Below are 19,778 nucleotides of genomic sequence, written 5' to 3' on the forward strand. Positions count from 1 at the left end.
TGGCTTAAAGGGAATGTGCAAGAATTCAGCAGGTTCTGGCTGACTTTGGATACTAGCGCATCAATGCCCCGCTAACTAGCTGAGTTAGTTTTGAATATAGCAGACAGAAAAGATGGCTGGTTTTAACAAATATTTTTTCCCAAGAAAATGTCATTTCATATATAGAACTCTATTGTGATATTTATGTATTAAAAATCTAAGAACCCCTTGAATTTAGGTTGCAGTTAAAAATATATGAGAAGGGTTGACGAAGTTCTAAACACAATTTTTCTAGTGATTAATTACAGAATGTTTACTACATTGTGATGTATTGGTAATTTAATTTTCAAGTGAATTATTTTTTTCTTAGAACTAATTTTGTTCTAAATTATATTACCATGATCGCCTTACAATTTTGGTCAAATTTTCTGGATAAATCTGGTTTTCATTGCTTTTCAGTGAAAACTCTTAAATTGAATTAATTGCCCATTGTCCACTCCCTTACTCGCTGCTATTTATACCTTATTTAAAAATTATTTGCAGAATTTTATTTTATCTTTTTTAAGGCTAATAGGTGAAACCAAACATTAAAGTAAAAACTTTAGAACCGAGTACTTGATACTTGAAAGAAAATTATGTAACTTTTTTGTAAGTTAACATATTTCACCAGTGGACCACTTAATCTTACCTTACATATAATTGAAGAAGCATAAATAGTTAATCCTTCCAAAAAAAAACTTTTTTTATATTTCTGTAGGAAAATAAAAGTGATAACTCAGCACAAAATCACTGGCTATACAGCCGCGGCCGCAATCGAAATTTTACCAGAAAAACAGCTGCAAGTGAATCCTGTTCAGCTGCAATTATATATTTTGACTGCTGCCTCCAAAACTTTACCTTTTTTTTACAGCAATTAAATAAATTATAACTAGATGAGAGTCACAGACAGCGTTTTTTTAATCTGTAGAAAACGCTAGGCCACAAAAAATGTGCGGCTGTCACATCCTGGTCAATTGTAAAGTATTGTAAAGACTGGTAATTAAATTTTAACTTTTTACAGGTTAAAAGTAAAACTTTTTATATTTGCTAAAAGTCAAGATTATTCAGACATAACGATATAGGTAAAAACTTCTTTTTCTATTTTTGCTAAGATTAGTAATTTTTGAGGATTTATCATTCGTAACATCTTGTTAAAGCCGGCAAGTATATATATTTTTGATCCAAACCTTTATTGAATAACACTGTCAATGACGTGAGATGTGAATGTTATGGTTCAAGGCATACTCTTTACATTTATTATTATTATTAATTATATCTTACATTAATTCTGATAAATAGTATAAAGCGAAATATGACCTTACATTTTAAAGACTCGCAGGGACTTTATAGAGCTATAAAAGTGCATGATTGTGCGACCGTCTATCATACACAGAGAGATACTGGCTTTTTCGCCAACACACACACATCCAAAAATCAGACTATGACATATAGAAATTGGCATAAACGCTCAAAGTAGGCAAATTAATTCTTCACTTTTTGTTCCATCATTTCCTTTTTCTCTGAGCTTGACCTAAAAAAATAGAAATTGTACAACATCTATTTCTTACAGAAATTGTCGGGAATAACCCTCGGAACATCCTCTTGACCTAAAACCCCTTCCACTCTATCATACTTATGAGAAATAAACGCTAGAAAACAAACTATGGCTTCCTGCAGTGTCTTGGCATTAAAAATGTTGTATTTTTTACCAAAAGTACTTCATGGCGATTGGAATTCCACATAGCCATCCCGTCAATTGAGATCTTTCAGGTTGATTACAGAGATTGATAAAGGGGTGTTTACCCCCCTCAAATTAGAAAATCCTCATTTTACCTCAAAATAAAAAAAATAAAAACTTTTGAAACCCCTGAATTTACCCCCGTCCAAAAAAAATGCTTGGACCAGAAAATGAAGATAGGTGGGAGTGTCTGGTCCAATGAAGACGAAATGGATTCTGCCAAATTGTCTTATCTTAATTCAAATAGAAAATCTGGTTTTTTACTATTTATTTTTAACAAAAAAATTTTTTTTTTGTAACGCAACTACACCACTATGACTCAGAGTACCGACAATAACTCAAAAGCGTTAAAAAAACATATTAATTACATTTTTAACAGTGTGGCTGCTCTTAAACAAGGATTTGTGCGTATGTCCATTACTTACCTGTCCATACCACTCTTAAACACTGATTTTTGCTGTAAAATGAACCAATTAAAAAGTCTCCTTGTCAAAAAAAAAAAAATTAATGGATTCTTCATAGGGATCTATAAATCTTCCCCCCAGCCTTTGTTAAGTTTTCTTATGACAATAGTGGATGCACCCCTAGTATCTTGGGGAAAGAAGGTAATTACAGCTTAAAATAATCTCAATAATTTTTAAACAATACCCTAAAACTATCCTAGCAACCATATAAAGTTTTCTTAAAATAAAGATTTCAATCTGGTTCAGTGATTAGAGAGATCATAACGGACAAACAAAAGTCACCTTACTACTTTATTTGACAGGCTTACTTTTATTCTAAAAGATTTAATTTAATGTGTTTGATATTGCTGCGCTTCAATACAGTGGGCTTAATTGTGCTTGCTACTCTACCCAATCATTCAACATCAACATACCCATAAACATCAACACACACTATTTTTTCAATTGTTTTTCTTGCGAAATATCCAAACAGAATAATATCTACTACATTTTATGTGTGACATTTTATTTGAAACTGGAAAAGCCATTAAAATCACGACAATTGCTGTTTAATACTTTCAATTGATTTCTTATCGGTACCAATAATGGTTTTAGATGTGTTTGTTTTACATTTTACAATTGTTACAAATGTTTTATTTTGGTAAACAGCAGCTTTTTGTACATGCATTGAGCCCTTTAAGAATTTAATTGTGTTAGAATTGTCCTTTCGACTATAAACTAATTAGTAATTATAAACTGCTTTTGTCAAGGAAGGCCAACGTGATATAATATTTAGAAAACAATTATCAGTATGGCTTAGAACCGGTCCTGAGCTATACTGAAAAATCATGTATCTTATCGTATTGTAGAAAATCTTCATGTATAATGTAGCTGTGTATAATACGATGCGATAAATAACTATTATTTTCTTATTAATTCAATCAAATTTATCTTCTGAATGATAATCATTTCTTTCTGTACATGTGAAGTACATATATAAGAACAATTCTAGGAAAGAACCAAAATAACAAGTACGATTTCATTCATATAATAAACCAATAATTTTGAGAATGAAAAATGTCAAAAGGGGAATGGGATAGATATTTATCAAAGGGGATTACTTACCTCAAACCCACTTTGATAAAATAATAAAATAGCTGAAAACCTGACCAACACTACACCAATATCGAGGTTGTTGTGATTTTTAAGTTATATTAGGTTAAAGAAAGCACCGCTTATTAGACAGAGAGTATCAAATTAATACATCTAAAATGTTAAGTAGAAAATGTAAATTAATATCCTTTTTTTGACATTATATTTGACAAGTATAATATTGCATATATAAGGACGTGACACTTGATAACTACAAGCAAAGCTTTACCTATTGACCCAGAGATTCTAATATTTTCTGAGTAGCTTTGGTTGTAAAAAAGTGCAATGCATTATGCACAAAGATTTCACATTTTTTTCCTCTCAGCACAAAGATTCAAACATTTGTATTTCTTGAGAAAACAATTACTTTAACCATTGGTTGCAGGCAGCTCACCAGCTCACCTGCCAGATAGATACATCTAGTAGGGATAAGTATGATGCAAGAACGATTATGTCCACTGGTTGCAGGCAGCTCACCAGCTCACCTGCCAGATAGATACATCTAGTAGGGATAAGTATGATGCAAGAACGATTATGTCCACTGGTTGCAGGCAGCTCACCAGCTCACCTGCCAGATAGATACATCTAGTAGGGATAAGTATGATGTAGGGACGATTAGGTCCACTGCACTGGTTGCAGGCAGCTCACCAGCTCACCTGTCAGATAGATACATCTAGTAGGGATAAGTATGATGCAAGGACAATTATGTCAACTGGTTGCAGGCAGCTCACCAGCTCACCTGTCAGATAGATACATCTAGTAGGGATAAGTATGATGCAAGGACAATTATGTCAACTGGTTGCAGGCAGGTCACCAGCTCACCTGCCAGATAGATACATCTAGTAGGGATAAGTATGATCCAGCGATGATTAGGTCCAATATCTTACAGTTACATATACTCAAATATGATAATAGGTGCCTGTTTCTAAATATGATAAGTTTGGTTTGTCAGACACGTCTTTAACTTAGCCAAGCTATCTAAAATTCACTCAGTATGTCAGAGCGTCCCTCAGTCAGTAACGCTACGCTATATTTGCTACAACAAAACTAATGTTAATATTGTTGTTTGCTATATTCAGACAGCTGTGTCTAATGCAATGATATAATTAATGTTCTATTTCCCTATTCCTGTATCTTTGAACCTAGATAAATTATTTTCTCTCTCATTCTCCCTTTATCACATACTGATAAAAGATTCATTTTCCAAGAAACAATTGGGTGCCTGATAAATTATGCTAAACATTATTTTACACTCTTTGGGCAATAAGTACAACTGAAGCTCAGAGTGTTGCTATGTAGAAATAGGGAAATGCTTTGGCACATAAATAACCATGCATAGCTTGTACTTTCAAACGAATGTCACATAATCAATCAGTTGCTTCTTTTGCATTGTATTGGTCCTATGATATTGCATCTTATTCAGTAGATAAATAGATTTGTATTTTAACATCAAAATAAAAGAATAGAGAGGGCACTGGCTAAATAACATAAGGTGGATACCCTTGTCAACTTTCAATTGGGTCTTTGAATATCAGCCAATAGCATCGGAAATATTAACACACTCAATTCGCTACAAAAGATTTAATGTATCTAATAGCAGTTTCATCACCTGGTATGGCCGTCGCATAAGCTGAAAATATCAATTAATCAAAGTTTAATTATCTTTATGTATTTACTTTATGATGATTCTGTACTTCTGACAATTATACCTGGAATGTTACCTGGAAATGACTAATACATTGTCCAGTGTCTGTGTATCTAAGATTGATGCTATTACCCTGTATTCTACTTTATTCTATGTTTATCTAAGATTGATGCTATTACCATGTATTCTACTTTATTCTATGTTTATCTAAGATTGATGCTATTACCCTGTTTTCTACTTTATTCTATGTTTATCTAAGATTGATGCTATTACCCTGTATTCTACTTTATTCTATGTTTATCTAAGATGGATGCTATTACCCTGTATTCTACTTTATTCTATGTTTATCTAAGATTGATGCTATTGCCCTGTATTCTATATTATTCTGTGTTTATATAAGATTGATGCTATTACCCTGTATTCTATTTTATTCTATGTTTATCTAAGATTGATGCTATTACCCTGTATTCTACTTTATTCTATGTTTATCTAAGATGGATGACATTACCCTGTATTCTACTTTATTCTATGTTTATCTAAGATTGAAGCCATTACCCTGTATTCTACTTTATTCTATGTTGATCTAAGATTGATGCCATTACCCTGTATTCTACTTTATTCTATGTTTATCTAAGATTGATGCTATTACCCTGTATTCTACTTTATTCTATGTTTATCAAAGATTGATGCTATTACCCTGTATTGTTGTGTAAATGATGGAATAATAAAGCTTGTCTCTCTCAAATTCACTATAATATATTTTATACACCTATGGAGCCAGGGATGGGGAAGAGAAGTTGTAATAGTTATTTATCGCATCGTATTATAGACAGCTTTTCGTGGATATTTAAATTATTAGATTAAAAATTATTAGTTAAAATCAAAGTCCCATGCTAACAAAACTGGTATTATTTTATTATTTTTATTTTAATATTTGTGGAAAATTGTCTGTAATACGGTAGTATACATGGGTTTTTTCAGTATGGTTAAGAAAGGGAAATCCAGAGGATATTGATCGGTTTCGAAGTCATTCTCTTTAGCCAAGGATAATTCCCTTTATAAGACATTTTCAATTGAAGGTGTCCAAAAAAAACATTATTACCATTATTTAATAATATAGCAAAAATTTTAAAAATTCTATCATATTCTTCCTGCAGTTCCTGTAAAGAAACAAATCATCTTCTAGATTTCTGCTAATCAATTATCAGATTCAATTGTGCATTTTTTTTGTCGCTGAATTCTTAAATTCTTATAAAAGCTTCATCTGTTTTGTCTGATAAATTCCTTTGATATTAAGTTTATGCAATGCTATTTTGTTTGATGTTTTTACGTAGGTTGAGTGATTTTTCAGAGGGATGTTACTCTATAATTCAAATAGCATGTTAAAGGTAGCTAAGACTTATGTAAACTTACATTGTAAACCCTCCCTGTTTTACTTCATATATATAGCGAAAAGTTTTAATGTATCAATTTTTGGGAGAGGTACCTGCACCCTAACTAGTGAAATCTCCTATAAAAAAAAATCTGACAAACCCCAAACTGTACCAGTTTTGAGCAAGACGATTCCTGTGACGTCATATAAAAAGGGAAGGGGGGAAGAAAATCTCTTCCCTTTTCTCCCAACTCTTTTGAAGAGATTTTCTTCCCCCCTTCCTTTTTCTTTCCCGAAACGTAAATGACGTAACTGGAATCGTCTTGCTCAAAACTGGGACAGTTTGGGGTTTGTCAAAAATCTCCCTTTCCCTTAAATTTAATGGTCAACCTCAAACCACTGTCCGTCTGTCTATTTGTGTTTTTTTTAGTGAAATATTACTGTTCAAACGATATTGTTCTCTATTACAGTGAAGCTAATATACGTGTCAAAGGACTAAATAATCTCTCTCGAGGTGATGCTTAATAACTACTTTGTAGGAGGGTACCTCAACCCTTCTAAGAGAAATCGCTCCTAGAAAAAAATTACTTCCTCCAACCCATGTACGTCCAAAGGGTGGGGGTAAATGGGTGACTCCCCTCAACTTTGAAACCTCTTATTTAACCCCAATTAAAATAAAAAAGCTTGGACGTTCCTACTCCAACCGAAGCCACGATCCTTCAATTCAACCATTCATGGTCATTTCCTTGTCATGTCTTCACTATAAAGTTTGGAATAACAAAATACAAATACAAACACACACACACTCAAAGTATGATATGGTACATGAATTTATAAAATAAATGGAAAGGAACATGTTTAGGAAATAAGTTAGCTCAAAAACTTTTATTAATTCTTGATTGGTTAGCTCAAAATGGAAATGTCTAAACTTTTCAACCAATGATTTTAATCGTCGCCCCATTGCTTTGCTTCTGTTGTGTGAGTCCTTGATTATTGAGAAGCTTCACAGCAAGGAGACATTGGATTGTAAATTATACTGGTACTCAAAGTTTTATACACACTTTCTCTCATTCTTTGGTTTAAAAACCTGTATAAAATCTTGATTAGTTGGTTCAAACTGGCAATGTCTAAACTTTTCAACCAGTTTGTTCTACAGATAAGGTTCATTGTTGTCCCTTATGCTTTGCCAATATTGGCCCTAATTGTTCTTATTTTCCATAACACATGTCTCTTACATATTTGGAGTATGGACAGACAAGTGTTGTGAGTCCTTGATATTCTACTTACTATTCCAGGTTCATGACAAGCGTCCTGTTTACACAGCTTACAGTAGGGGTGATACAATATTCCAGGTTCATGACAAGCGTCTTGTTTACACAGCTTACAGTAGGGGTGATACAATATTCCAGGTTCATGACAAGCGTCCTGTTTACACAGCAGGGGTGATACAATATTCCAGGTTCATGACAAGCGTCCTGTTTACACAGCAGGGGTGATACAATATTCCAGGTTCATGACAAGCGTCCTGTTTACACAGCAGGGGTGCTACAATATTCCAGGTTCATGACAAGCGTCCTGTTTACACAGTAGGGTTGCTACAATATTCCAGGTTCAAGAATAGCGTCCTGTTTACACAGCGACTGGGATATAAAGAGATAAGACAATGGCTGATAAATTAATTTACATCTTCAAAGATGATACACAAATATACCTCTTCTGTAGATTACAATTAGTGGTTAAAACATTTGGACATTCAACTTAATGAACCAACCAATAAAAATCAAAGTCTCCAAAGTTTTTACTACAACTAGTAAGAAAACGTTATTATAAAGCTGTAATATATTGTAATAAACAGCCGAATGTCCGTCCCTCCCTGACACAGCAGCGCACAGGAGGGGTGCTACAATATTCACATGTGGACAATTTTCAATTTTTAACTTTTTTAAATCATGCATTTATAAAGTAAAACCAGGGAAGGGAAGGCCTGTTTATTGCACTAGTCACCAAAGTTTAAAAATAATGTTTTCGCATGCGTTGGCTTACCAACTTTGCGGACTTTTATTGAATTTTGATTGGTTGGTTCATTAAGTTCATTAAATATGTCCGAACGTTTCAATCACTAATTGTCAATTTAATGTTGAAATTTTAACCTTATTCATTTAATGAGGGACATTTGACTGTAATTCAAATGAACCTTCATAAACTTTATAAACTTGTTCTTCTATTTGTCGGCTTAAAATAAATAAAATCTGATTGGGCTGTCAAGTAAACATTATTAGAACCTCTCCATCAATAATTTTTACCTTCATAACTGATCTTTTTTGTCATTTTTGGAGGGGTTGTAGGATAGGGGTACATCAATTTAACGTTTTTGGTCTTATACCTTAAAAGTGAATTCATTATTAATATTCTTAGTGAATTTGGAATAAAAACTGCACTATTTGAAGGTTAAAAACATAAAATTCTTATTTATAAAAATTTTGTACTTGATTTGAGCAGGCTTACTTCAAGGTTAGGGAGAGAATATCAACTTTATACAAACTTACCATTACTTCTTGTCAGAGTAAAAGCCATATGTTGACCTTATAATTCTATAAATTTGTGGAGTATCATAAAATAGTAATAGCTGACATATTATAGGTTTACAGACCCTATGCTAATATCACAAAGTTACGAGATGAAACGAAAAGCAAGGCTTGTACAATACTCGTTGCGTGTTAAAAAAAAATAACCAAGTTTTAAAAATCATAATAACCAAAAATTAATGAAGGCATATGTGAAGGAGGGTAGGAAAATCCTCCCTATAGAAATGCCTTTAAGCTACCCAAGGGATAAGACTAGTTGCGTGCGATAGGGGAGTGTCAACACCTCATTAATTTAAATTGGAAACGCCTGCCTTCCCTTTTTCCCCCTAATGGATCCATCCTTTTGTTAAATCGTTGTGTACTCCACTGGATAAGATATGGACAATAAACAAAATTACCCCTTTTGTTTAACAAAATCATTGGCTGAAAATTTTATACACTTCTAATTACCAATCAAGACTAAATAAAAATACCCTATTTTTTTAAGTCAAGGAATTAAAGAGAGTATCTTTAACATAACTACTAAAGATCTTCCATCAATCTATCCTTATATCCCTGACATTACCTAACATAAAATAATCTATTCTTATATCCCTGACATTACCTAACATAAAATAATCTATTCTTATATCCCTGACATTACCTAATATAAAATAATCTATTATTATATCCCTGACATAACCTAACATAAAATAATCTATCCTTATATCCCTGACATAACCTAACATAAAATAATCTATCCTTATATCCCTGACATAACCTAACATAAAATAATCTATCCTTATATCCCTGACATTACCTAACATAAAATAATCTATCCTCATATCCCTAACATTACCTAACATAAAATACTCTATCCTTATATCCCTGACATTACCTAAAATAAAATAATCTATCCTTATATCCCTGACATTACCTAACATAAAATAATCTATCCTTATATCCCTAACATTACCTAACATAAAATAATCTATCCTTATATCCCTGACATTACCTAACATAAAATAATCTATCCTTATATCCCTGACATTACCTAACATAATATACTCTATTCTTATATCCCTGACATTACCTAATATAAAATACTCTATTCTTATATCCCTGACATTACTTAACATAAAATAATCTATCCTTATATCCCTGACATTACCTAACATAAAATAATCTATTCTTATATCCCTGACATTACCTAACATAAAATAATCTATTCTTATATCCCTGACATTACCTAATATAAAATAATCTATTATTATATCCCTGACATAACCTAACATAAAATAATCTATCCTTATATCCCTGACATAACCTAACATAAAATAATCTATCCTTATATCCCTGACATAACCTAACATAAAATAATCTATCCTTATATCCCTGACATTACCTAACATAAAATAATCTATCCTCATATCCCTAACATTACCTAACATAAAATACTCTATCCTTATATCCCTGACATTACCTAAAATAAAATAATCTATCCTTATATCCCTGACATTACCTAACATAAAATAATCTATCCTTATATCCCTAACATTACCTAACATAAAATAATCTATCCTTATATCCCTGACATTACCTAACATAAAATAATCTATCCTTATATCCCTGACATTACCTAACATAATATACTCTATTCTTATATCCCTGACATTACCTAATATAAAATACTCTATTCTTATATCCCTGACATTACTTAACATAAAATAATCTATCCTTATATCCCTGACATTACCTAACATAAAATACTCTATCCTTATATCCCTGACATTACCTAATATAAAATAATCTATCCTTATATCCCTGACATTACCTAAAATAAAATAATCTATCCCTATATCCCTAACATTACCTATCATAAAATAATCTATCCTTATATCCCTGACATTACCTAACATAAAATAATCTATCCTTATATACCTGACATTACCTAACATAAAATACTCTATTCTTATATCCCTGACATTACCTAATATAAAATACTCTATTCTTATATCCCTGACATTACCTAACATAAAATAATCTATCCTTATATCCCTGACATTACCTAACATAAAATAATCTATCCTTATATCCCTGACATTACCTAACATAAAGTATCCTTACTTGAAGGGATTGCATTTACAACAAGTACAATACAGTACATGGTAAGAATATCAACCATACATCTAAAGGGTGTAATTTTTATTCTTTCTACTACGTTATAAACCGACTAACGGCTGCGCCCTCTGTATCTAGGTGGACAGAAAAAGAGAATGAGGGCAAAAATTTTAAGATTGTATAATCTAAACTCTAAAGTAGTCTCAGAACCTAGGTAAAGCATCTCTAATGGGGGTCTCTATCGGGAAGGGGGTTAGTGAGATCTAACTGAACAAACAAAAAGTCTTATTTTTTAATAGAAAAGGATGATTAGAAGATGTTCATAGTTTTTTCGACTGTTATTTTGTAACCCAAGTTTCGTAAAGAATAATATACTGTTTTCTTTCAATAGCTTTCCTTATATAATTGGGGATAATTAATTGTTAAGAAAGTTACATAAAATAAATAAAATACTATGCATGATTATAGAGTAGTTTTGCTACAAAAGAAACTGCAGAAAAATAGGTTAAGTATTTTCACTTTGAAATAAGACATATGAAATAATGAGACTTATGTCAGAACTGCCTTGGATAAAGGGATGCTGAAATAATATTTTTCTGAAGCAGCGCTAATCTGATTTTAAGTATTCTGTTTATCGTAATAACAGACAGTCTTCAAGTATTTTTCTTCGGTCAAATTACCATGGAATGAGTAAATACCTACATATGTAAAGCCATCTAAGACTATGAAAACTTAATGTTTTCATAGAAATCAAATCAGTTTTTAACTATGAAATTTAAAGAAATTGTTAAAAGAAGAAAAATAAAAACGAGTAAAAATTGGCATAGATTATGAAAAATCCTTGTCAAAAATGTCCTAGAATAAAGTGTCTGAAAAAAAGATTATCCTCTAAAAGCCTATCCCTGACTACTGGGAGTAACAAAACTGTGTGCATGGCTTGCAAGAGTTGGATGTACCATCAAATCAACAAAGCATTCACAAAATATTTGCAAGGGGCTTTATCAAATATCATAGTAGTATTAATGATAATATCCTTGTATAAAAGTAACAGGTTGTTTTTCTATCTACTTTGTAGCTTTTGATCCCGCTAATCGCCAGACTGATATGGACAGGGAGTAAGGGAGGGGACAATGGGCAATTAATTCAATTTGAGAGTTTTTGAAGAAAGGCCATGAAAACCAGAATAATCCCGAAAATATGGTGGAAATTGTAAAGTGATTGTTGATTAAATCTAGAAAACCATAAACTAAGAAAAAAGTTCCAAGAAAAAAGCAATCATTTGAAAATAAGATTACCAGTATTACAGACTGACATAACCATTCTGTAATTAATTACTAGAAATATCTCCCTGGATCTCTTCAGATGACAGGGAAAGAGAAAAGAGATTTGGGGGCAAGTGATGTGAACATGGAAAAAAGGGGCAGGCAGGCGTGTAGCTGGATGGGCAAGTATATGACCCGCACGCCTTCCTGCCCCTTTTTATCCTGTTTATTTCCCCCACCTCCCTTCTCCATTTCCCTTTCTCGTCTACTTTTAAAAAGGAGGTGGGGATGAAGGGAGTGAAATATAGTATGGGAGGGGGGCTGTATATTTATATTTGAACTACTCTCTGTCTGCAAAACTATATATATTCAAAACTAACATAGCGAGTAACGGCATTTCTTGCGCAAGTCCCCAAACTCAGTCAATAACTGCTAAATTCTTGCACATTCCCTTTAAGCCAGTCCCCAAAGTCTGAGACTCCTAAAGATTGAATATTCGATCCATTGTCCCCTCCCTTACTCCCTGGATATGGATCACATTAACTATGAAGCTCCTTAAAGGTCCAGGGAAGGTTTATAGTTATTTTTTTTGGGGGGGGGGGGGGGGGGGGTACTTTTACCTTGTAATCGCAACTGTAAAAAAACACCGCCCCTTCCACAGGCGCCTAAAGATTTATTTAGGGGTGTAACCGCTAGTATCAAATGAAGAGCGATTCTCTTATCATCCGTTTATTAAAATCAACCGCAGAATAATGACCTTTTAATAACCCTTTATATAATCTGCAGCAATGGCTAATCACACGAAATGAAGTGTTCTTTAAGCATTTTCCATTAACATTTTAAGAGAAAAAGTTCTTTTGCAGATTTGATGCAACACCCTGAGTTGAAGTATGAAAGGTAAGCCATCTGGGATTTAACCAGTCAAAAAAATGTGTCACTTTTCAGTACCAAAGATTCTTTATAATTGTCTACAGTCTGTTTTGACGTTGATATAGCTGCTAAATGTATTTTAAAAGATAGATAAACTAAAAACCAAGGAATGACGATTGCGCCTTCAGCCGCGCTGCTAAGGGTGGCGGGGGAGGGTGGGGCTACTTAATTCCACACGGCAGCACTGATAAAAACATAAGGAGGTAGCACCCAAATTAAACTTTTTGGCCATTAAATATTACAGTTTACTGCTCTTTTTTTTTTTTTTTTTTTCAAATATTATTATCCTTGTTTTCTTTTATTTTAAGTTTATATAGAATTAAAATAAATAAGAAGATCAAGAGCTATATAAATTGAAATTTTATCAGATAACGAGGGGGGACATTATCGATGATAAGCAAAGCAGCTCAAAAATGAAAAATGTGTATGTTTGGACATCATGCTTATTTGTGAAGAGAGTCTTTAAAATGATATAAAAATTTTGTTCACTGCTAGTTTGGAACCAATTAATCGAATTTCCATAGAGTACACAGAGATATCATGATTATATCCCCCATGTTGAATCGCTGTCTACGCCACTGATTTTTAATAATAATTTTATATAATTATTTTTTAGAGATCCATTTTTTTATTTTCCATTGTCCTATCCCTTAATATCCCTGATTACAAGAGGTAGATAGATAAGGGTTAAAAAAAAGGTTAAATATTTAAAGTAAACAAATGATATTGTTTAAATGTTCCAGAACATGTACATAATGTACATTAGGATTTTCTAAATCCCCCTCACGGGACAATAAAAAACAAATTTCTATTAGAATTTTCATAGATAAAGGAGGAAGTAAAAGTGTTTTCCCTAAAAATACCTCTTCTTATTTTGAAAGAAAATTGAAAATGGGGAAGGGGCAGTTATTTGATGTTGATGGTTTGATTACAACTTTGGGTCAGGTGAGGTTATTTTTTTGGTACTTGGTAGCCCCGCAGGGTTAAGCCACCGTATATAGGCCCTCAAGGGTTATGGCAAAGGAGAAAATTAATCAACCCACTTCCTTTTCTTTTCTTTCAATAATAAGGTTAAGGATTCAGTGCTCGACAAGCACTTTGTGGGAAAGCATCAAAAATTTAATAATTCTAAGTTATAAATAACAATACAACATTATCATAATCTAACCATTTTAGCTAATTTTATTATCCCATTATTCGTGGAAATACCTGTGCATTTTAAAAACAGTTCAGGAACATTATATTCATTTCTTTTTTATTTGGAATCTCTTGCAAGGTAGATATGGACAATTTAAATTTCAAATATAAACTGGGTATTATCCTCTTAGAAATTTTTTTTCAATATTGAAAATTTGAGTAGCCCCCCCCCCCCCCCCCCCGACAGCGAACTATGAACTCTGGCCGCAGCGCTCGGCTCCCTAGCCTGCCTAGCCGCAGCGCTCGGCCCCCTTGCCTGCCTAGCCGCAGCGCTCGACCCCCTTGCCTGCCTAGCCGCAGCGCTCGGCTCCCTAGCCTAAAACCTAACCTAACCTAAAATAGTTGTTCGTCGGTAGTCGGGGGGGGGGGGGGGGGGGGGTACAAAATTGAAAAAAACCGAAAAAAAATTTTCTAAGAGGATAACGCCATAAACTGTTGTATTGAAGGAGTATTTCTAGATCCAAAATAAGGTTTATTTAGCGGTTATTAAATGAAAAAACTTAAATCGCAACCTAGTAAGGTTTTACTCAAGTCTACAACCTATTCAAAGACGGTTCGCCCTACTGTACAGTGTACACTGTACAATCCAGTTGAGGATATCTTACCCCAATGTGCAACCATTTTTTGCCTCACAGGTCGACCATGTGAAAGGTTTTGCCCCAGTCTGCAACCTATTTAAAAACCAAGTATACGAATTGTAAAATGACATATTGCCAAACTGTCACACTGTGTAACCTAGTAAAAAGATATCTTTTCCAAACTCAACTCTACCTATTGTAAAATGATGTCTGGCCCCACTGTGCAACCTAGTAAAAAGATATCTTTTCCAAACCCAACTATACCTATTGTAAAATGACGTCTGGCCTCACTGTGCAACCTAGTTAAAAGATATCTTAACCATAACCCACTATAACCATTGTAAAGTGACGTCTAGCCTAACTGTGCAACCTAGAAACAAAGATGTTTAATCTATATTTAGTCTCGGCATCTGGTGTAAAAGTAAATGAAGTCAGGGGTTAAGGTTTCAGCAAATTGGCAAATTATAACCAAATATTTTCCAAAACTATCTCTTTGTTGTTACGTAAATTTTGTCTTTAAAAGGTTTCTCGTGGGTTGAGCTGATTGAATGTAATTTAAAATCATTTCTTTATACATTTTTAAAAGCCACAGTTAAATTTTTAATGATGTAAGGAACAGCCAACTCATTAAGTTAAAAAAAATATTTGTTTGAATTTGAAACTATTATGATTTTTAAACTAAGTAAAAGAAAATGATGATTTTAAAACAATATTAGCAGAATGAGCTTATTAATATTTAACAACAAAAACTTCTCCAGTAACTTCTTTTTCATCTTTCATTAAACTATATCTTTGGTTAGATCATTATAAGTCACTTTATTTTTTCATTAATCTCTGATTTACAAATTATACTTTTTACATTTAGATAATAAAATCTAACTTTTTCTGCAACTATAATTTCAAATTGTATATACAGGATAAATTCTTACTAAAAGGTTAAGCATGTATATCCATAACAGCTGAGCTCAATATAGACAATTAAATAGCATTTAAAATTAAATTAAATTTAAACCTTCTAAATTATATATATTTATTAATTATCGCATACTTTTAATAAACATTTTTTGAAGATTAAGGAGAAATATTTATAAAAATAGGAAAACAAATAGATTTGTCTAACATTACTAAAAAATTAATTTTTAATAACAGATAATCATATGTAAAACATATATTTGATGTTTTTACTTGTCTGAATTGCAGCTACCTAATAATTAACTTTGTCTTTAAGCGTATGTATGTACTAATGTAGGCATGATTCTCAAAAATAAGGATTCAGATGCACACGGATAATCCTATAGCAAACTTCGCGCACAACCGAGTGTATTCTATTTCACATTATAAAATACTATAACTAAGCAATTCGATTATTAAATCACCCTGGCCGTGTACCATATCAAGTCACCCTAAATAATTACATCCTCATATAAATAAAGCATGGACGAGGGAGTGCATGGTTTAAGATACTAGATAAGTATATTTTTCTTAGTAAACTTCCTACAAACCTCCTGTCTTACAACCTGAGTGCCTCTGAGGACCTCCAAGGACGTCCAAGCTTTCTAATTTAGGGAGGCAAAAATGGAGTTAATTCTATTTTAGGGGTATTTTATAAGTAAAACCGCAAAAGTTTTCTAGTTATGCAATGTTACTTCTGGATACAATAATCCTTGTTTTTTGATGGATTTGTTTTTGCTGTGTACTACTCATCTGATATTTATGAAAAAAATATGTGTAACAAGAATTTATCATTTTTGTATATTCTTTTAATGTACATTTCTTACAAGGATCACAAGATGCAAACTTAAAGACATTAAAAACAGAAACTTGTTTTGGGAGATTTTTTATCATGATTCCTTAAATGAAATTGGGTTTTGGGTTTAGAAAACTGTGTTGGAATAAATCTTCGACATATTTTGTATAATGTTTTTTTTACCTATTTCTTGCTTTTTCGTTTTCCCTAAAGTTGCTTTGTCGAACACAGAACCCCCTCACTTATTTTTTAGATAAGGAGCGTGGGGTAGAATTCTGGCTTTAACAGCGCAGCTACTCTACAGGAAGGCCAGTAGAATAAGGATAAGGAATAATGACTGCATCATACTGAATTTTATTTACAGATTTATGAGACCTCTTTTTATTTACCCCTAAATGCGACATCAACAAAGAAATTTAATCTTTTTTTGTGTTCTGTTCATAATGACTGTTTATCACAAATAGTCCAAGCTACAATTTACGTACCGGGCTATACCATTTAAATATCCAAACATTTATTAACTGTTTTCTACCAAAATTTTGATTCAAATTACTTGAAGTCATGCTGTTATCTTTGCCAAATCTTAAGATAGCATATTTGTTTATAATCAATTAAAATATCTTTGTAGCTTGTAGAGATTGGCAACAAGCAAATTTCTTTATGCTGGACGTGCAAAAAGCACAAATTTTTAAAAGCGAAGCTTTTCTATAATTAGGGTCGGTCCGTCCATACGTTACTGACAGTTAGCTCTTTTCGTTAATTTAAACAGGTTAGAATTGTCCTATCGATTCCAAACTTTGCATGATGATTCCTGTAGTAGTGAGCTAAAATTTAGAATGCGTAGTAACTCTATAATCAATACCAGAATGTCCGTATGTCCATTTTTAACATATTGGTTTTTATCCTTTTTAACTAATTTTTATGTGATAAAATTATCCGATTGTTCTGATTCCTATAATAACAAAATATAATATTATAAGCGAAGCATCTCTATAATCAAGTCCTATAAATGTAAGGATGTCCTTAAACAATATCCTGTATTTAAGCAGTTTTTGAACAAATTTACTTACAATCCTCAACTTTTATTAATCTATATTGTGATTATTCAGTTCTGACACTCCGCAAGTGTTAATGTCCGTTTGTCCTACCGTTTCATAGCTTCGCTTTTATGGATGATGTCATCCTTGTTTTTTAACATTTCAGGTTGATTTGGGGGGGGGGGGGGAGGAGTGAGATTTTTTTATCAACTTCGTAACCCATTTAAAGGGACTTTTGAGTAAAATAGTGGAAACCTAACTGATTTTCGTTTACGGGGGTGTAACAAATTTCAAGTAAAATCCTCTACACGCCACTGTTTAAACCCAAATTTCAAAACCTAAAATATCTAATTTGTGATTTAATCTAATGACAGTTATATATTCACATATGATTTTAATCAAATTTCAAAGTGCAGAACAAAACATATTAATATATATAATTAGTGGTACTACAAAATTTTCAAAAGAAGAAGGCGGCTTTTCAAAAGATTCTTAGGCAAGTGTGAAGAAGGTCCTTTCGTCTATACATGCAAGAAAGACTATTATGTCCATAAGTAGCACATAAATTAAAAGCAAAAAAAAATTTGCGAAGAAAGAATTTAATGTATTATACATTAAAATAAAACTATCTCTAGTTGAACATACAATCTATATACAATTTTTTGGTTGAAATTGAAAATGAGATTAATGTTTTAATTCAATTTTCCGCCATTTATCTTATAAAACTTAGATTTTAGTTAGTCTATACAAAAATAATAATTTTGCAAGTAACAAATGCAATTTTTTGTACCACCTAAGATGCATGTTTTAGTCATGTGTCTTTTTTACCCCCTGACAAAAAAATCATTCACATCAATTTTATTTAGACATTTAGTTTTAAACTTTGACTTTTATTGTTAACTTTTAATATCAAGTTAAATATAATTTATTTCTCGTATGTATCCATTCGAGTCCGGTGGATAGGAACCGGTTCTTATCCATACGAAAAAACTATGTCTAGCATCGTGTTATATCCAGCTTTCTACGAATATAAAAATATGCAATCATAAGATTAAAACCAGTTTTTTAGCCCGCTAAAATAACTGGTTTTAATTTATGATTGTGCATTCTATATTCGCGGAAAGCTGTTTATGATACGATGCGAGAATTAACTATTCCTATTTTATGTGTCGTCGCAAAAAATATAAATTATAGGACTTAATAAAAATTAATCTTAATGCAGGAATTCGAAGGAATAAGACATTGGACTTCTTCACTTCTTCAGCTTAGAATTATTTGTGAAAAAATTTAGACACCGATTGTTAGTACAACCCAATCAGGATTTTAAATGTCCTTAAAGTTTTTAAACCAGTGTCCCCACCTTCCCTGTGTTATTGATTGATTAATTTCTTATAGAAATCTTCTTTTATGTTTAACAAATAAATGTACTATATTAAAAACTAGCGGCTTCGCCCCAAGAGGTAATTTAAAAAAATAAATTTAATTTTTCTGGTGCTGCTAATTTATATGAAGTAGTTTCCCCAGAAATTTTAATTTTTTTGGGGGGTGGAACTTTTATTTTTTGGGGGTTGGGTGTGTCCCATCCCCCAAGAAAATAGCTTAAAACTACCACAGCACCAATAGGTATATACCCTGAAGAGTAGAATCCGATCGGTTTAGTGGTTGCTGAGATCTTAAGCTTTAGACGGACAGACATCAAGCTACTTTGTATAATAAATTGTGATAAGTAGAACATGATACGAACATGCTCTTGCAGTATATTAGCTGTGCTGTTTAAAATATGATAAGCAACATGGTATAAACACGCTGGGAACATTTAAATAGACGTTTCATATTTTTGATCTCTTAATGCAACACTTTTCTTCAATTAGTAAATAAATTAGGGCTCAGTATTCGAACAAATACAGAAAAACAGCCTAAAAGCGCCCCAAGCTTTAGATATACATAAGCTTTAAACCAAAAGCCCCTTTAACC

This window comes from Acartia tonsa, chromosome 6 (genome assembly GCF_053477335.1).
Source record: "Acartia tonsa isolate MP-2025a chromosome 6, ASM5347733v1, whole genome shotgun sequence".
Taxonomy (NCBI): Eukaryota; Metazoa; Arthropoda; class Copepoda; order Calanoida; family Acartiidae; genus Acartia; species Acartia tonsa.